The sequence below is a fragment of the Nicotiana sylvestris genome, chromosome 10, assembly GCF_000393655.2.
Source record: "Nicotiana sylvestris chromosome 10, ASM39365v2, whole genome shotgun sequence".
Taxonomy (NCBI): domain Eukaryota; kingdom Viridiplantae; phylum Streptophyta; class Magnoliopsida; order Solanales; family Solanaceae; genus Nicotiana; species Nicotiana sylvestris.
Window position 1 is genome coordinate 79,612,154 of NC_091066.1, and position 21,856 is coordinate 79,634,009.

Genomic DNA, 21,856 nt, shown 5'->3' on the forward strand with positions numbered 1-21,856 from the left:
GTACTATTTTGCTATGAATAAATAAGGTAGAGGTCATGCCAAATCCCCAAAACCACAGGGTTGAAATCCTGGGTGTTTGGTTTTAAAAAAAAAATAGTTATAGTACTAACTATCTTCCTTAGCATAGACTGAATTATAGTATATGCTAAAGAGACAAAACTGAGATGCCTAATCCACTATAATATTATTTTATTGAAACGATAAAACCTATGTAGTTTCTCAGTTATACACTCGTATCAAATGAAAATAACTAATTATTTACAAATACGACATAAAAGATGAATAATTACCCATATTGAGTAACATTAAAAAACTGCAACGAATTTCATATATTTCGAGGGGAATTGAATGCATTATTTTTTTTTGGGCGTCAACCAAGTCATTAGACTTATTCGCTCTAGCGTGTAAATTCTATAATTTTAATATATATTTTCAGGAAATCAGAGGATGCAAAGGCAGCTACACAAAACTAGTGGTCTAAAACCAATTTTTAATAAGATACCTTCAATTTTTCTGGCCGGTTCATGTAGTCCATTTTTGTGGATTAATATTAATACTATTAAAATAAAATATTGAGTAAACGATTATACATAAAAGAATAAAATACAAGTTTATGTTAATGATCAATATTGATTGTCATATGATGGCTTCTTTGTTAATGTTAAGATTATGAGGTACAAACATGTAATTAAGTGTATCTCGCATAATAAGAGGATATCCATGATGTTTATTCTTAGATCTATCTACTGTAGTCATCCACTTATAATATTAAGTAAAGTACCTTGCACCTATGAATGACTGCACTCTAGTAGGATCCCTTAATTAAATTCAAGTAGTTGTCTGTGATATATCCTTAAATCAGTTGTAGGTCAAATCACAAGTGGACACTAACGAATGAATCAATCCAAAGAAAGGCACACTTTTTTGGATTCTTATGTTTAATCCAGGAGCATACAATTGCCAATTGTAAACAATAATATGAATTGTTCAACCCATCTGAATGAAATGCAGGAATATACCCTAGACAATGGAAGAAGTCTTGAACTGTGTGTTGTGCATGTCTCATGCGACGGCGGGTCCCATTCCTTATCCTAATGAAGCAACTGAAAAAAAGGAATGTAGAGAAGAATATCCGTATAATAAAGCTTTCCGAACCGGCCAACGATCCTTCCCGTGCGCTGATCGTGTCTTCATCTATTTTGGTTATTTTGTCATAATCAAAAAATTTGTGTTAATATTGATATCTGTAACGACCCGGCCGGTCTTTTCATGAGTTATTGCTCTGTTTCTCTTATTTCTGCTTCTTTATGTGTTGTTCAACTACATTTCATCGTATCGTATTGGTTGGTTCGGGCTTGGGGTGGTTTTGGAGTGTTATGAGATACTTAGTCTCTTAAGTTGTCCATTTAGTTGAAAAAGTCAACCGAAAGTTGACTTGTGAGTAAACGATCTTGGAATTTTGTTTTTACGATTCGGATAACTTCGTGAGGTGATTTGGGACTTAAGAGCGTGATCGTAATATGTTTTGGAGGTCCGTAGAAGATTTAGGCTTGAATTGACAAAATTGAAAATATGGCATTTTTCAGTTGGTAGTGGAAATTCTGATATCGGGGTCGCAATGGAATTCTGGAAATTGAAGTAGGCCCATTGTGTCATTTAGGACGTGTGTGCAAAATTCCAGGTCATTCGGTCGAGGTTTGATAGACTTTTTGATCGATTGCAAAATTTGGATGTTTGGAAATCCTTAGGCTTGAATCCGATGGTGATTTGATGTTTTGATGTTGTTTTGAGCGTTTCGAAGGTTGAAACAAGTTTGAATTATGTTATGGGATGTGTTGGTATATTTGGTTGAGGTCCCGGGAGCTTCGGGTGTGTTTCGGATGCTCAATGAGACATTTTGGACTTGAGGAGTTAGCAGTTTTTACTAGTATTCTGTTGCAGAAAATTTGTTCTTCGCGATCGCATAGAGATGTTCACGATCACGTAAGGCCTAGTTGGGTAGAGGCGAGATTTGTTCTACGCGATCGAATTCCGAGATGTGGGCTCGGGGGCCAGGTTTGAGCCAATTTTGGGATTTTTGAGTTAATTTTATTATTTTCACTTGGGCTTCATTCCTTTAGCGTATATTGATAATAATATACTGATTTTTGTTAGAGATAGAGCGTTTGGAGGCCGAATCAAGAAGAAAGGGCATCGTGGGCTAGAGTTTGGCTTGGTTTGAGGTAAGTAACGCTTCCAAACTTGGTTCTGAGGGTTCGAAACCCCGAACTTATGTTCTATGATTACTATTGAGGTGATGCAAATGCCAAGTGAAGGGCGTGTGGGCGTGCACCGTGAGAATTGTGGCCTGGATCATTCTATGGCACCGCTTAGTAACTCTTTCTTGTTGATATCCGTGTTTCTATCATGTGAATAAGTAAATGTGTTGTGAAATCATGCTAGATATCCTGTTAAGGCTTCACGCCGATACTGTTGAGACCCGAGAGTTCGTTTCTTGCTGCCATATCATTAGCTTCATTGATATTCTGTACTCACTCTTGTTCATGCATTCTATATCATGTCTCAGTTATAATTATTTGGCACATCATATCATTATTTCGGGCTAGTTTCATGACATTTTGAGCCCGTAAGTTTGAGACTGGAGAGTGATGACTGAGTGAGGCCGAGAGCCTAATTGTGAGTGACAGTATATGGGATTGGGCTGCACACCGCAGCGGTTATGTTGATGATTATGATAGCGCTTGGGCTGTAAGAGCACCTCCGGAGTCTGTACACACCCAAGTGAGCGCAGTTGATGATATTGAAGGATGGAGCTCCCCTGGACATGGATCTTGTCCAAAGTACTTATACCTGGAGATGGATCTTCTCCACAAGGCTGGATGGCCTTCCTCGGTACTGGATGACTGCGGTCAGTGATGTATCTATTTCGGGATGGATCTTTCCTGGGCCGGATGGCCATATACGGTACCGAGTGGTTGAACACTTGTGAGTGGAGGTACACGGAACATTGATCATACTATCTGTGCATTAGTACATAGATATTTTTAGAGCTTTATACTCCGTACTGTTCAGATTGTATCATTTGTTGTTGAGTTTTTACTTGAACAAGCATCTACTTTCTGTACAGTTTAATTGTATTACCTGTTGAGGTTTGGTTCGTCACTACCTGTCAGTCCATAGTTTTGACTTGTTACTTACTGAGTTGGTGTACTCACGTTACCCCCTGCACCTTGTGTACAGATCCGCGTATTTCGGGCCAAGGTAACGATTGTTGATCATACCAGTTGTGGATTTTTCCTTGGAGATTGCGAGGTAGCTGCCTAGCGATCGCAGTTCCACCTTCTCCTTCCTTATCTTCCTCTTAGTATATTTGTTGAATATTCTCAGACTATGATAGTCTTGTTTATTTCGAATAGTTGTAGTATTTTGCTCATGACTTAGTGACACCCGAGGTCGGGCTTGTATTTTTTCGCTTTGTTAAACTGTATTTTTATATCTTTATCGGATTTTTGTTGAAAAATGATTTTTCTCAAGTTTTAAATCAAAATGTAGTTTGTTTAGGAACTGAGTTGGCTGGCCTAGTTTCATGATAGGCGCCATCACGACCGGGTCGTTTGGGGTCATGAAAAGTTAGTATCACAGCCTAGGTTACATAGGTCTCACGGGTCATGAGCAGGTTTAGTAGAGTCTCGCAGATTGATACGAAGACGTCTGTACTTATCCTCGGGAGGCGTCAGAACCTTTAAGAGAAACTTTACATTCTTGAATTCTTGTCGTGCAAATCTATTGATTCTAGTACTAAACTTCTGTTACTCTATTCTTTTACAGATGGTGAGGACACACGCTACTGGTCAGGACGGATGACCACCAGTACCACCAGTTGAGGCAACTAGAGGTCGAGGTCGCGGTCGATACCGTGGTAGGGGAAGGGGTGTAGCCCGCACAGCAGCTAGGGCAGCACCTGCAGATCCACTAGCCGCCCAAGTTCATGATCAGGCTCCAGCGGAGGATGCTCCAGTAGTGCCAGTTCAGTCACCGACTGTGCCTATTGTTATTCCGGGTCTCTAGAAGACCTTGGCTCAGATCTTGACCGTGTGCACTAGTCTTGCTCAAGCAGTCACAGCTTCTACTATAGCAGCTACTTCTCAGGCCGGGGGAGGCACTCAGACCTCCGCCGCTCGTACGCCCCGAGCAGTTTGTGCAGGGACTCTAGACACTGGAGGCACCACCAGCCCAGCCGGTTGCACCTACTCAGGATTATAAGGTTCCAGTTATGCCTGATAACGAGCAGCGTTGATTGGAGAGGTTTGGTAGACTTCAGCATCCGACTTTCAGTGGTGCAGAGGGTGAGAATGCCCAGGGTTTCTTGGATAAGTGTTAGAGGATGTTACGTACAACAGGTATTCTGGAGACTAGTGGGGTCTTATTTACTACTTTTCAGTTTTCTGGAGCAGTCTTTACTTGGTGGGAGGCTTATGAGAGGTGTAGGCCTTTTGGTGCAACGCCCCTTACTTGGAAGCAGTTCTCTACTCTCTTCCTGAAGAATTATGTGTCGCACTCCTGTAGAGAGGAGCTGCACAGGCAGTTCAGGCAGTTACATCAAGATGATATGACTATGATACAGTACGAGATGAGGTTCTCTGAGTTAGCCTGTCATGCTGTTTGGTTGGTTCCTACCAATGGGGAGAGGATCAGAAGATTCGTGGATGGCCTCGCTTATCAGTTACGGATTCTTATGACCAGAGAGAGGGTGTCTGGTGCTTCTTTTGAGGAGGTGGTTGACATTGCTAGAGAGATAAAGTCGGTTCGCCACCAGGAGCGAGTTGAGAGGGAGGCCAGGAGGCCTCGGGGATCTAATAGTTTTGGTGGTGTTCCTTTGGGAGGTCAGTTTTAGCACGGCAGAGGCCGTCCATTCAGACATGCTCAGCCAGCCTGTTCGGGCAATCGTGGTGGATCATCTGGCCACGGTTCTCACAGTTCACAGGAGGGTCACTCGTCTCTCAATGCTATTCCAGCTTAGAGTTCGACTTAGGCATCATCAATTCAGGGCTCATCTACGCCTGGTTCTTCTAATGGATATCCCGATACACGGGGCTCCCTTAAGTCCCCACCACCATTTGCTGAGAGAGGTTGCTTCGAGTGTGGAGATTTGGGTCATATTAAGAGGTTTTGTCCCCGCCTTACGGGAGGTTCATCTCAGTAGAGGAGTCAGCCTTCGACTTCAGCATCAGTTACTTCCCCACTCGCTCAGTCAGATCGGGGTGGAGGTCAGTCAGCTAAGGGTCGCCCTAGAGGGGAGGTTGATCAGGTGGTGGTCAGGCCCATTTCTATGCTCTCCCAGCCAGACCAGATGTTATTGCTTCAGATGTTGTGGTTACAAGTATTGTCTCAGTCTGCCACAGAGATGCCTCTATATTATTTGATCCTGGTTCCACTTTTTCATATGTGTCATCATATTTTGTTCATTATCTGGATATTCCCCGCGAGTCTCTTGTTTTATCTGTTCATGTATCTATTCCGGTGGGCGAAACTATTGTTGTGGGCCGTGTATATCGGTCATGTGTAGTGACTATTGGGGGTTTGGATACTTGAGTGGATCTCTTATTGCTTAGTATGGTTGATTTTGATGTGATATTGGGCATGGATTGGTTATTTCCGTGTCGTGCTATTTTGGACTATCATGTTAAGATAGTGACGTTGGCCATGCCGGAGTTTCCACGGATTGAGTGGCGAGGATCGACGAATTATATACCCAATAGAGTGATTTCATTTTTGAACGCCCAGCGGATGGTTGGGAAGAGTTGTCTTTCTTATCTACCCTTCGTGAGGGATGTTAGTGCAGAGACTTATACCATTGATTCAGTTTCAGTAGTGAGGGACTTTCCGGATGTGTTTCTTGCAGACCTGTCGGGCATGCCACTGGACAAGGATACTGATTTTGATATTGATTTGGTGCCGGGCATTCAGCCCATTTCTATTCCACCGTATCGTATGGCACCGGCAAAGTTGAAGGAGTAGCTTCAGGAACTCCTTGATAAGGGGTTTATTCGGCCTAGTGTGTCACCGTGGGGTGCGCCTGTCTTATTTGTGAAGAAGAACGATGACACTATGAGGATGTGCATTGATTACAGGCAGTCGAACAAGGTCACAATCAAGAACAAGTATCATTTGCCTCGTATTGATGATTTATTTGACCAACTTCAGGGAGCAAGGGTGTTCTCTAAGATTGATCTCCGTTCAGGGCATCACCAGTTGAAGATCAGGGACTCGGACATTCTTAAGACAGCTTTCAGGACCCGATATGGTCATTATGAGTTCCTTGTGATGTCTTTTGGGCTGACTAACGCCCCAACAGCGTTCATGCACTTGATGAACAATGTGTTTCGGCCTTATCTCGACTCGTTTTTCATTGTATTCATTGATGATATTCTGGTGTACTCGCGTAGTCAGGAGGAGCACACAGAGCATTTGGGAGTTGTGTTGCAGCGATTGAGGGAGGAGAAGATTTATGCAAAGTTCTCCAAGTGTGATTTTTGGCTCTGTTCAGTGGCTTTCTTGAGGCACATGGTATCTAGTGAGAGTATTCAGGTTGATCCGAAGAAGATAGAGGCGGTTCAGAGTTGTCCCAGACCATCCTCAGCCACAGAGATTCGCAACTTTCTTGATTTGGTGGGCTACTACCGTCGGTTCGTTCAAGGATTTTCATCTATAGCATCACCCTTGACCAAATTGACTCAAAAGGGTGCTCCTTTCATGTGGTCGGATGAGTGTGAAGCGAGCTTTCAGAAGCTTAAGACTGTCTTGACCACAACTCCGGTGTTAGTTGTGCCATCAGCTTCAGGTTCTTATACAGTGTATTATGATGCTTCGAGAGTTGGTATCGGGTGTGTGTTGATGCAGGAGGGTAGAGCGATTGCTTATGCTTCTTGTCAGTTGAAGCCCCATGAGAAGAACTACCCCGTTCATGATTTGGAGTTGGCTGCCATTGTCCACGCGTTGAAGATTTGGAAGCATTATCTCTATGGTGTGTCTTGTGAGGTGTTTACTGATCATCGTAGACTTCAACACTTGTTCAAGCAGAAGGATCTCAATTTGAGGTAGCGGAGATGGTTAAAGCTGCTAAAGGATTATGATATTACTATGTTGTATCATCCGGGGAAGGCCAATATAGTGGCTGATGCTTTGAGTAGGAAGGAGGTGAGTATGGGTAGTTTGGCGTATATTCCTGTTGGGGAGAGACCTCTTGTAGTTGTTGTTCAGGCCTTGGCTAATCGGTTTGTGAGGTTGGATATTTCGGAGCCCAGTCGGGTCTTAGCTTGTATGGTTTCTCGGTCTTCCTTGTTCGATCGCATCAAAGAGCGCCAGTATGATGATCCTAATTTGTTTGTCCTTAAGGACAAAGTTCAGCACGACTTGTCCTTAAGGACAAAGTCCAGCACGACGATGCCAAAGATGTGACTATTGGTGATGATGAAGTATTAAGGATGCAGGGCCGGATGTGTGTGCCCAATGTAGATGGGCTTCGGGAGTTGATTCTGGAGGAGATCATAGCTCGCGGTATTCCATCCATCCGGATACCGCAAAGATGTATCAGGATTTGAGACAACACTATCAGTGGAGAAAAATAAAGAAGGATATTGTGGAATTTGTAGTTCGGTGTCTCAATTGTCAGCAGGTGACAATATCCTTCTTGATAGTGCAAATGTAAAGCTAACCAACTAAAAGAATTTGTTGTGTTAGATACAATCCAATATTGAGATTGTTTGACCTTTCATAATCCTCCACGTGTTGGACTTCATCCCACTGTAAGTGATTTCTCTGCTTTCATCCTTGTTGGTGCTCAAGTACTATATTGCTTTCTAACGTCTAATTGCTCTGTTAGATATATTATAAAGTTCGATATGCAGCGTGCTTTGAGAAAATCTTTCTTCAGGCCATTAAGAAGATCAAATCTTTCTTTACGACTCACTCTGTTAGAAAAGTTTAGTATAATGATCTCCTAACTTTTGGTGTTACACCTAAGATTAGGCCAAAAATGGGAAGATCTAGAGTAATAAAAATACTTATGCCGTCTGAATAAGATACTTAGATGGCATAGAGGAAATTTACTTCATTATGATGCTGGCCACCAATCTCAAAGCTATATGCTCGTCCATTTCATCTAACATATGAAACGTTCATTTGGTCTATATATGATATAATCCCAGTTTTGTTGACCCCCTGGTACTGATCATACTATATGTTTCCTTATCTCTATTACCAAAGCTTAATGATAAATGCTACTATTTTCACTAAAAGATACTTGCACCTTGCAAGCCCTTCAAATAATGTGTATATGGGGATAACACGAACACAACAAACTATTAGATTCCTATTCAAGTGCCATCGAATTAGTTTCCTTTGGTAATTCCTTATAATTATGGAAGAATAACGACTAAAGTTCTTGCTAAGATACGCCATTAATCATGTACATATTCAAATCATGATGTATTTTCTAGTATGCACTGTTGGGTAAAATTGACCTAGTATTATCTCTTAATAACACGAATCTGAAACTACAATAATAGCTATATCACTAATCTCCATTTTAATATTTTGCCGTCATAAAAATAAACTCAATTATAGTTAGAGAATATAATCGAGAGCAAATCTATATTTTGTCCATGATTATAAAGGCAGAAAATCAAAGACAATAGAGAATCAGAGAAAACTAAGACCGAAATATCTTAAATTCAATTAAACTTTAAATCTCTGAATTACAATAAAATTGTAAAAGTAGATGTAGAAATCAATTAAGATGGGACATGAGAAGTTTCCACAAATATGAACATCTTATGAAGTGAACTTACAAATTAATTTCGTTGGAGAAGATATGGCCGAGAACCCAGAAACATTGTTGGGCAGAATTTGATTGACAATATGTACATGGGCAATGATGCCCGTACGCGACGTTCTTTGAGAAATCTTCCTTCAGGCCATTAACAAAATCAAGCTTTCTGTTTAGGACGTACTCACTCTATGCACAAGTTTAGTAGAATATTATTCTGAATATTTTTTTGTTCGCGATGGCGACTTTTCCCATAGCAATGTTTCTGAGTTCTCTGCGAAACGTCTAAAACGGTGGGTGTCTTGTAGGGTTTTTTTTTCCTTTTCTTTTATTTTTATATATGATGATATGATTTAATAGCATGTCTAGATGAATTGGAGGGAAACTAAAGTAAATTAACTTTTTAAACAAGGGTCCCCACTTTTAATATGGTATAGATTTACATATAACCTGATAGCAATGTTGTTATTTACATTGATAAGGATTAATTCAAGTCACTAAGATGTTAGCCATATATTTGTATTATATTACTTTGATTTTATTGTAAAAATATTATTTAATAACTAGGTTGGGTCTGCCCGTGCTGGTTATTTAATGTTGTCTGATTTCTTGTTGTAGGTCTAATGAAAATTGATGTTGTAAGTGTGAAAGCTAGTAGACAATATTGCATGCTAATTGGTAGATTCATATTTACGTACAGTTTGATTAAAATATATATTTATATTCATGAGAGCATCAGATTAAGGGAGGCTTAAAGTGCCATAGTAGTTACAACAGTTATGACATAACTATTTACATATTAGCAAAAAGAGATGCGTTGTGTATGCGGTGCTTGATCTTCTTTCTGATCTTCTTTTTAGTAGTTCTTGATAAAAAATGCCTGCAAAAAAAAAAAAGTTATATTTCATAGTCAAAAGAAGCCAACATATGTTCAAGGCAAATATTGTGTTGCTAAGTTAGTAATAAATAGCCAATCAGTGAACATAGGAAATTATATCAGAAAGACTATGATAGTATCACAAATATATAGTAGAGTAGAGACTAAAAATGGATAAATCAAATTCACAATCCCTTAGAAAAAATTTACTAAAGATATCTATGCCTTTCTTCTTATGTGAGTGCTTCACACACAGGCACATATTTGGTGAGCTCTTAGAAGATTATTACGTGACTGATTCACACATTACAGGGACTTCAGTCTCAAAGTATTTGAAGTCCACTATAAAAATCCTCTGTATCAATTCTGTTCTATTCAGCTCATTTCACTTCATTTCCAAATCATCCTCAAATGCATATGACAATTCCAATATCAACTTTAAAATGTCTTAAAAACCTAATAAAAAAAAGAAAAAAAAAAGCAAAAAATAAATAACGAACCAGTAGGGTAACCAGTTGTGCTGCAACTACTACAACAAATACAAATATTTTAAGCAAGTTAGTCGGTGTCCATGTGTTGGTTGTTTCATTTAGTAGATAGGATTTGTACACAAGGCTTCTATACTCTTCGTTTGGGATCATTAAACGAAAATTGCACAAGTTACTCTGTTACTATCCACCCTTCTTATCATGAACTTTTCCTTGTATCATGTTCAACTTAATATGTGACACCATTTGCAGTTTCTATCATGCTGGATTATTGAAGTCAATAACAGATTCACATGCTAGTAAGGTGGGAACTGAAGGTCAACCGTCCATATCGGTAAAAGCACGATAACAGATAGCTTCGAGATGTGGCGGAGGCCGGATCTCCACTAAGGGGGTTCAAAATTTTTTTTTTGTATCTAGTGGGAATTGAACTCATAACTTTATGTAGATTTTGAACCCCCTTGACCACTAAACTACACTTTTGGATTGTGTTAAGGGGGTTCAAAACTTAATCTATAGAGGTAAAAAAATAGATTTTGCCTTATATATACAGTGTATTTTTTCGGCGAAGGGGGTTCGAGTGAACCCCCTTGCGCCCCCCTAAATCCGCCCCTGGCTTCGAGTATGCAAGTGTTTATTCGATGATCCATAACACTAAATGTCACAACCCTAAACCCGGACCCAGTCGTGATGGCGCCTCTCATGAAGATAAGGTCAGTCGACACTTTCCCGTTTTTCAATTATTAACAGTTAAGCATTAAGAATCAATCGAGGTATGATAAAATAATCCAAAGTAGCAGATAATGTCATAAATACACGAAAGAACAACCCAACACATCCCTATACCGGGGTGTCACTAGTCATGAGCATCTGTAAGTCATAATACAAATCCGCTAAGTCTATAAATTAGTACAACTGTCTGAAAGGAGATAGAGATGATAAAGATGGAGAAACACGGGACTGCGGACGTCAAGCAGCTACCTCGTGAACTCAGAATGTCTGCTTGAAGCTAGAAGGATCAGCCCTCGGGAGCGGAACTAGCTATGCCTGAATCTGCATACAGGGTGCAGGGAGTAAAGTGAGTACTCCAACTCAGTGAGTAATAAATGTAAATAAAGACTGAAAGCAAGAAAACGCGTAAGGCACAAAGCATTCTATAATGAAGCAGTAAAACCATTTGAAAACAACAAATCAGTTAAAAGATAAGAAAAATCCTTTTCCAACAAGTAAGCATATAGTGGATAGGCAATTAAGGAAAAATAAACACGTAAAGGTTCGCCCTCTTCGGGCACAGTATCAACGAATTCGCCCCTCGGGCAACATCTCAGAATAGTACCAGCCCCTCGGGCTCAAATCTCACATCACAATACTAGCCCCTCGGGCTCAATCTCACATCACAATGGGTACCCGTGCTCACTGGGGGTGTACAGACTCCTGAAGGGGCCCCTTACGGCCCAAGCGCAATAACAAGCCATCTCGTGGCATCAAAACTAGGCCCTCGGCCTCATATCAATCAAGTCACCTCGTGGCGTACATATCTCAGGCCCTCGGCCTCATAATCAGTCTCAAATGTTTCCTCACGACATAGGCCCTCGGCCTTACTCAGTCAAAAATCTCACAAGCCCCTCGGGCAATAGTAAAACAGTGTTTCTCAGCCCAAACATCATGTAAAATATCATTTAAGTATTAAAACTGAGTAAACAAGGTTGCCTATGAAAACAATGGAAAATAATATGACTGAGTTCAAGTATAGAGTCAAAACAGTGAGGAAATATCAGTAAAAATTCCCGAAGGATCCAAATAGTTGGCACAAAGCCCAAGTATGGCATTCAGCCCAAATAATGATGATAGCAAATAGATTTTGGTCAAATACGCGATAAAATAATCATAAAGGACGGACTAAGTCACAATCCCCAACAGTGCACGACCCCACGCTCATCATCAAGCGTGTGCCTCACCTTAATATAGCACTACGATGTGCAATCCGGGGTTTCAAACCCTCAGAACATCATTTACAACCATTACTCACCTCGAACCGGCTAAATCTCTAGCTCGCGACGCCTTTGCCCCTCGAATCGGCCTCAACGCGCGTCGAATCTATCCAAAATCAGAATGAGGATGTCAAAATATGTTAAGGGAACGAAACCCAAGCGAAAACAATCAATAAAGGGCACAAATCCCGAAATTACCAAAACCCGACCCCTGGGCCTGCGTCTCGGAATTTGATAATTCTTACATCAATAGGTTCCTTATCTCCCCATGAGTTCATACATATCAAAAGTTCTCAAATCTGACACCAAATGGTCCTTCAAATCCACAATTAAAGGCCTAAGTTTCCAAGCCCTAGTTTTCCCAACTTTAACCTTTGATTTCCATAATTTCTAGCTCTAATCCATGAAATAATAGCATAGGAACGAGTTTTAGGTCCGAATTCCTTACCTCAATGAAGTTCTCTTGAAATCCCTCTCTCAAATCGCTCAAAAAGCTCCCAAGCCGAAGTCAAAAATGGTGAAATAACTCAAATTCGCGAAATTGAATAACTTATATGTTCTACCCAGGCCTTTCCGCATCTGCGGTACCGCATTTGCGGTCATTATTCCGTTAACCACCCGAAACCACCCCGAGGCCCCTGAGACCTCAACAAAAAGCACAAACATATTCCAATACCTTATTCAAACTTGTTCCAATCATCAAAACACCTCAAACAATATTAAATCACTCAAAACACATCGGGTTCAAGCCAAACTTTCTAAAATCTTCCAAATTATGCTTTCGATCAAAAACCCAACCAAACCACGTCCGAATGACCTGAAATTTTGCGCACACATCCCAAATGACACAACGGAACTACTGCAACTCTCGGAATTCCATTCCAACCCCTATATTAAAATCTTTCCTATCAACCGGAAATCGCCAAAATATCAACTTCGCCAATTCAAGCCTAAATCTACTACGAACCTCCAAAATTCATTCTGATCATGCTCCTAAGCCACAAATAACCTCCCAAAGCTAGACAAACCATTGAAACTCACATCCGAGCCTTCTAACACATAAGTCAACATCCGATTGACTTTTCTAACTTAACTCACTCTAAAGAGATTAAGTGTCTCAAACCTTGCCAAATCCTTTCTGGATTCGATCCGACCAACCTAATCACATATAGAACTGATAGATAAATCAATAAGAAGCATAAAATGGGGAAAACAGAGTGGTAACTCATAAGACGACTAGCCGGGGCGTCATATCCTTCCCAACTTAAACAAACGTTTATCTGCGAACGAATCAAGAAACATACCTGAAGCCTCAAATAGGTGAAAATATCTGCTCCGCATCTCCCGCTCGATCTCCCAGGTAGCCTCATCCATGGGCTGACCTCTCCACTGCACTTTCACTGAAGCTATATCCTTTGATCTCAACTTTCGAACCTGACGACCCAAAATAGCTACTGGCTCCATATCATAGGTCAAATCATCATCCAACTGAACTGTGCTGAAATCCAGAACATGAGACGGATCTCCAATATACCTCCGGATCATAGAAACATCAAATACCGGATGCACACTCGACAAGCTAGGTGGAAAAGCAAGCTCATAAGCCACATCCCCAACCTCCAAAGCACCTCAAAAGGTCCAATGAACCGCGGACTCAATTTTTCTTTCTTCCCAAATCTCATAACACCCTTCATGGGTGAAACCTTCAACAGGACCTTCTCACCAACCATGTAGGACACGTCTCGAACCTTCTTGTCAGCATAACTCTTTTGCCTTGACTGCACTGTACGAAGCCTCTCCTGAATCACCTTTACCTTCTCCAGCATCCTGCACCAAATCAGTCCCCAATAGCCTAGCCTCACCGGGCTCGAACCAACCAACTGGATATCTACACCACCTCCCATACAAAGCCTCATATGGAGCCATCTGAATACTCGACTGGTAGTTGTTGTTATAAGCAAACTCTGCGAGTGATAGAAATTGATCCCATGACCCTCTGAAATCAATGACATAAGCACGCAACATGTCCTCCAATATCTGAATAGTACGCTCGGACTGCCCGTCCGTCTGAGGATGAAAAGCTGTGCTCAACTCTCGCTACACAGACCTCCAAAACTATGAAGTAAACTGAGTGCCCCTATCTGAAATGATGGAAACTGGGACACCATGCAAATGAAAAATCTCCCGGATATAGATCTCTGCCAACCGCTTTGAAGAATAGGTAGTACACACAAGAATGAAGTGCGCGGACTTGGTCAGCCGATCCACAATCACCCAAATAGCATCAAACTTCTTCAAAGTCCATGGAAGTCCAACAACAAAGTCCATAGTGATCCTCTCCCACTTCCACTCGAGAATATCCATCTGCTGAAGCAAGCCACCCGGTCTCTGATGCTCATATTTTTCCTGCTGACAATTGAGACACCGAGCTACAAATCCGACAATGTCTTTCTTCATTCTTCTCCACCAATAATGTTGTCTAATGTTGTCTTAGATCCTGATACATCTTCGCGGCACCCGGATGAATGGAATACCGCGAGCTATGGGCCTCTTCCAGAATCAACTCCCGAAGCCCATCCACACTGGGAACATAAATCCAACCATGCATCCTCAACACCCCATCATCGCCAATGGTCACATCTCTAGCATTATCATGCTTAACTCTGTCCTTAAGGACAAGCAAATGCGGATCATCATATTGGCACTCTCTGATGCGATCATATAGGGAAGACCGAGAAACCACACAAGCCAATACCCAACTGGGCTCCAAAATATCTAACGTCACAAACCTATTGGCCAAGGCCTGAACATCAACTGCAAGGGGTTCTCCCCAACTGGAATATATGCCAAACTCCCCATACTGCCTTTTGACTCAAAGCATCGGCCACCACATTAGCCTTTCCAGGATGGTACAATATAATGATATCATAGTCCTTAAGTAACTCCAACCACCTCCGCTGCCTCAAATTGAGATCCTTCTGTTTGAACAATGCTGGAGGCTACGATGATCAGTAAAAACCTCACAAGACACACCATACAAGTAATGCTTCCAAATTTTCAACGCGTGAACTATGGCAGCCAACTCCAAATCATGAATGGGGTAGTTCTTCTCATAGGGCTTCAACTGACGAGAAGCATAAGCAATAACTCTACTCTCCTGCATCAATACACAACCAATCCCAACTCTCGAAGCATCACAATACACGGTATATAAATTTGAAGTTGATGGCAACACCAACACCGAAGTTGTGGTTAAAGCTGTCTTGAGTTTCCAAAAGCTCTCCTCACACTCGTCCGACCATACAAATGAGGCACCCTTCTGAGTCAACTTGGTCAAAGGCGATGCGATAGATGAGAATCCCTGAACAAACCGGCGATAATAGCCTGCCAAACCAAGAAAGCTGCTAATCTCTATGGCTAAGGATGGTCTGGGCCAACTCTGAACTGCCCCTATCATCTTCGGATCAACCTGAATACCCTCGATGGACACCACGTGCCCCAAGAAAGCCACTAAACTAAGCCAAAACTCACACTTGGAGAATTTTGCATAAAGCTTCTCCTCCCTCAATCTCTGCAACACAACTCTCAAATGCTCCGCGTGCTCTTCCTGACTACGCGAATACACCAGAATATCATCAATGAAGACTATGACAAACGAGTCAAGATAAGGCCGAAACATATTGTTCATCAAATGCATGAACGTTGTTGGGGCATTGGTCAGCCCAAAAGACCTCACCAAGAACTCATAATGACCATATCTGGTCCTGAAGGCTGTCTTAAGAATATTCGAGTCTCTGATCTTTAATTGATGATAACCTGAACAGAGATCAATCTTGGAGAACACTCTCGCTCCCTCAAGTTGGTTTAATAAATCATCAATGCGAGGCAAAGGATACTTGTTCTTAATTGTTACTTTGTTCAATTGCCTATAATTAATACACATTCTCATAGTGCCATCCTTTTTCTTCACAAATAGAACCGGCGCACCCCAAGGTGACACGCTAGGTCGAATGAACCCTTTATCAAGAAGTTTTTGAAGTTGTTCTTTTAATTCCTTCAACTCCGCTCGTGCCATATGATACGGTGGAATAGAAATGGGTTGAGTCCCCGACACCAGGTCAATACCAAAATCAATATCCCTATCCGGTGGCATGCCCGACAGGTCTGCAGGAAACACATCGGAAAAATTCCTCACAATTGGAACAGAATCAATATTGGGAGTCTCAGCTCCGACATCCCTCACTAAGGCTAGATACGAAAGACAACCCTTCCTAACCATACGCTGGGCTTTCAAGAATGAGATCACTCTATTGGGAACATAATCAGTCACACATCGTCACTCAATCTGTGGCACACCCGGTATAGCCAATGTGACTGTCTTAGCGTGATAGCCTAGAATAGCACGACACGAAGATAACCAATCCATGCTTTAAATGATATCGAACTCCACCATACACAATAATAAAAGATCCACACGGGTCTCCAGACCCCCAATAGTCACTACACACGACCGGTACATACGGCCTACAACCACAGTATCGCCCACCGGGGTAGATACATGAACATGTGAAGCAAGAAACTCACGGGGCGTACCCAAATAACGAGCAAAGTATGAGGACACATAAGAAAAGGTGGAACCGGGATCAAATAATACAGAGGCATCTCTGTGGCACACTGAAACAATACCTGTAATAACAACATCTAAAGCAATAGTATCGGGTCTAGATAGAAGGGCATAGAAATGGGCCTAACTACCACCGATTAACCTCCCCTCTAGGGGAACCCCTAGCTGACTGACCTTCACCCCTAGCTGGCTGGGCGGGTGGTGGTGAAGTAACTGGCACTAAAGCCGATAACTAACCCCTCTGCTGAGATGAACTAGCAAGACGACAAGGGTACTACCTCCACATATGACCCATTGCACCACACTCATAACAACTCCCAGGTGCTGGAGAAGGGGACTGAAGGGAACCCCTCACACTAGAGTGACTAGTAGATGTACTCGGCATAGAAGAGCCCTGAACTGATGGAGCACGAGACGAACTCTGAGCTTGAAGGGCACTAAGTGATGACTGTCCCTGATGAGAACTGTGAGAACCATGATCCAATAATGCCCCACGATAACCTGGGCGAGCTAGCTGAGCATGCCTGAATGGACAGCCTCTGTCGTGCTAAAACTGACCCCTCGAAAGAGTACCACTATAACTACCAGATCCTCGAGGCCTCTTGGCCTCCCTCTCCTCTCGCTCTTGGCGACGAACAGACTCAATCTCACGGGCAATATCCACAACCTCCTCGAAAGTAGCACCAATCACCCTCTCCCTGGTCATGAGAATAAGAAGTTGGTAAGTGAGGCCATCAACAAACCTCCTAATCCTCTATCTATCTATAGGAACCATCCAAATAGCATGACGAGCTAACTCGGAGAACCTCATTTTGTACTACGTCATAGTTATCTCTCCCTAACACAACCACTCAAACTCCCTGCGCAGCTCCTCTCTGAGGGACTGCGGCACATACTTCTCCAGAAAGAGAAGGGAGAACTACTACCAGGTAAGGGGTGTTGCACCAATAGGCCTACGCCTCTCAAAAGCCTTCCACCAAGTAAAGGCAGCCCCCGAAAACTGATAAGTAGTGAAAGCGACCCCGCTAGTCTCCAAAATACCCGCTGTACGAAGCATCCTCTGGCACTTATCCAAGAAACCCTGGGCATCCTCGCACTCTGCACCACTGAAGGTCGGAGGCTGCAGTATACCAAACCTCTCCAACCTACGATGCTCATCCTACGGCATAGCAGGAACTACATAGTCTTGAGCAGCTGCAACAGGTTGGGCTGGATGTGCCCCCGGCATCTGAAGTCCGTGCACGACCAACTCAGGTGTGTGAGCGGCGGGAGTCTGATTGCCTCCCTCGGCCTAAGAAGAAGCTGCGGCTGTAGTGGCTGAAACCGCCTGAGCTAGGCTAGTGCAAACTGATAAGATTTGAGCCAAGGCCTCCTGAAGACCCGGAATCACAATGGGCACAACTGGTGCCTGAGCTGGTGCTGTAGGAGCGTCCATAACTGGGACCTAATCCTGAACAGGGGCAGCTGGTGGATCTGCAGGTGTTGCTCTAGCTGCTCTGCCCCTACCACGACCACGGTCGCGTCCTCGGCCTCTGGTGGCCATAGCTGGTGGCATTGGGAGTCGTCCACACTAACCAGTAGCGCGTGTCCTCACCATCTATGAGATAGTAGAACAAAAAAAGTTTAGTACTCGGATCAACAAATTCGCACGACAAGAATTTCAAGAATGTCAAGTTTTTCCTAAAGGTTCTGCAGCCTCTCGAGGATAAATATAGACGTCTCTGTACCAATCTGCGAGACTCTACTAAACCTACTCATGACTCATGAGACCTATGTAACCTAGGCTCTGATACCAACTTGTCACGACCCTAAACCCAGACCCGGTCGTGATGGTGCCTCTCGTGAAGACAAGGCCAGCCGACACTTCCCATTTTTCCAATTATTAACAATTAAGTATTAAGAATCAGTCGAGACATGATAAAATAATCCAAAGTAGCAATAACGTAATAAATACGCGAAAGAACAACTCAACACAGCCCGATACTGGGGTGTCACTAGTCATGAGCATCTATAAGTCATAATACAAATCCGCTATATCTATAAATTAGTACAACTGTCTGAAAGGAGATAGAGATGATAAAGATGGAGAAACACAGGACTGCGGACGTCAAACAGCTACCTCGTGAACTCAGAATATTCGCCTGAAGCTGGAAGGATCAGCCCTCGAGAGCGGAACCAACTATGCCTGAATCAGCACACAGGGTGCAGGGAGTAAAGTGAGTACTTCAACTCAGTGAGTAACAAATTTAAATAAAGACTGAAAGCAAAAAAACGCGTAAGGCACAAAGCATTCTATAATGAAGCAGTAAAATCATTTGAAAACAACAAATTGATTAAAAGATAAGAAAAATCCTTTTTTAACAAGTAAGTAGATAGTGGACGGGAAATTAAGGAAAAATAAACATGTAAAGGTTCGCCCCTAGGGCACAGTATCAACGAATCCGCCCCTCGGGCAACATCTCAGAACAGTACCAGCCCCTCGGGCTCAATCTCACATTACAATGGGTACCCGCGCTCACTAGGGGTATACAGACTCCTGGAGGGGCCCCTTACAGCCCAAGTGCAATAATAAGTCATCTCGTGGCATCAAAACTAGGCCCTCGGCCTCATATCAGTCAAGCCACCTCGTGGCGTACATATCTCAAGTCCTCGGCCTCATAATCAGTATCAAATCCTCACAACATAGACCCTCGGCCTTACTCAGTCAAAATCCTCACAAGCCCCTCGGGCAATAGTAAAACAGTATTTTCCAGCCCAAACATCATTTAAAATATCATTTAAGTCTTAAAAACTGAGTAAACATGGCTGAGTATGAAAACAGTGGAAAATAACATGACTGAGTTCAAGTATAAAGTCAAAATAGTGAGGAAATAACAATAAAAAGCCCTGAAGAGTTCAAATAGTTGGCACTAGGCCCAAATATGGCATTCAGCCCAAATAAATGATAGCAAATAGTTTTCAATCAAATACGCGGTAAAATCATCAATCGGGGCTGGCCAAGTCACAATCCTCAATAGTGCACGACCCCACGCTCGTTATCGAGCGTGTGCCTCACCTCAATATAGCATTACGATGTGCAATCTGGGGTTTCAAACCCTCATAACATTATTTACAATCATTACTCATCTCGAACCAGCTAAATCTCTAGCTCGCGATGTCTTTGCCCCTCGAATCGGCCTCTACGCGCGTCGAATCTATCAAAAATTAGAACGAGGACGTAAAAATATGCTAAGGGAACGAAGCCCAAGCGAAAACAATCAATAAAGGGCACAAATCCCGAAATTACCAAAACCCAACCACCGGGCCCATGTCTCGGAATTCGATAATTTTTACATCAATAGGTTTCTTATCTCCCCACGAGTTCATACATATCAAAAGTTCTCAAATCCGACCCCAAATGGTCCTTCAAATCCACAATTAAAGGCCTAAGTTTTCAAGCCCTAGTTTCCCCAATTTTAACCTTTGATTTCCATAATTTCTAGCTCTAATCCATGAAATAATAGCATAGGAACGAGTTTTAGGTCCGATTTCCTTACCTCAATGAAGTTCTCTTGAAATCCCTCTCTCAAATCGCCCTATAAGCTCCCAAGCCGAAGTCAAAAATGGTGAAATAACTCAAATTCGCGAAATGAAATAACTTATATGTTCCGCCCAAACCTTTCCACATCTGCGGTCCTTCAACCGCATCTGTTGTACCGCATTTGCAGTCATTATTTCGCTTCTGCGAAAATCACTTAACCGGCCACATCCGCATCTGCGATCATCAGTCCGCATATGCGACTCCGCAGATGCGATCTTCTTAGCCGCTTCTACGGTCCCTAACAAATCCCCATAATCCACTTCTGCGGCCATTCTCTCGCACATGCGGCGCCGCTCCTACGGTCCCCAAACCGCAGGTGCGAAAACACCAGAAGCAGCAATTTCAGCAGCTGCAATAACATCTCAACTTCTCCGTTAACCACCTGAAACAACCTCGAGGCCACCGGGACCTCAACCAAAAGCACAAAAATATCCCAATACCTTATTCAAACTTATTCCAATCATCAAAACACCTCAAACAACATTAAATCACCCAAAAAACATCGGATTCAAGCCAAACTTTCTAAAATCTTCCAAATTACGCTTTCGATCAAAAACCCAACCAAACCATGTCCGAATGACCTGAAATTTTGCACACATATCCCAAATGACACAACGGAACTTCTACAACTCTCGAAATTCCATTCCGACCCTTATATCAAAATCTCGCCTATCAACCGAAAATCGCCAAAATGTCAACTTCGCCAATTCAAGCCTAAATCTACTATGAACCTCCAAAATTCATTTTGATCACGCTGCTAAGCCACAAATCATCTCCGGAAGCTAGTCGAACCATCGGAACTCATATCCGATCCCTCTCACACATAAGTCAACATCCGGTTGACTTTTCCAACTTAACTCACTCTAAAGAGACTAAGTGTCTCAAACCTTGCCAAATCCTTTTCGGATACGATCTGACCAACCCGATCACATATAGAACCGATAGATAAAGAAATAAGAAGCAGAAATTGGGAAAACGGAGCGGTAACTCATGAGATGACTGATCAGATCGTCACACTAAACTACCAAGTTACTCATGAGTATCTCCACCACGTTGGACAAGATCAAGTATTCGTTAGTTTAACTGCTCAATATACTATTTATTCTAGATCAAAACATCAAACAATAGTGATAGACAAAATCCCTCTTTCTTTTTCCAAATTAAAATTTCCAGGAAGAAGTCTAAAGCAAATGAATTTACTCAATCCTAAACTAATATGAAAAAATTGCACTAGCTTTATACCGGTTGGTATAAAGGATTTTGAGAAAATCTAAATTTGTAATAAAGTTCACTAACCTTGTGCCGTCACGACATATTTCAGGTATAAGAGCATCCAGAAAGAAGTGGAATAAATGAAGTTAACTACATTCAAAAACAACGATACAAATACAAGATACCAGATATATATGTATGGTGAGTGAAAGTAACCTTTTCTAGTTTCATCAGTTCCATTTCTAACCTTTTCCAGT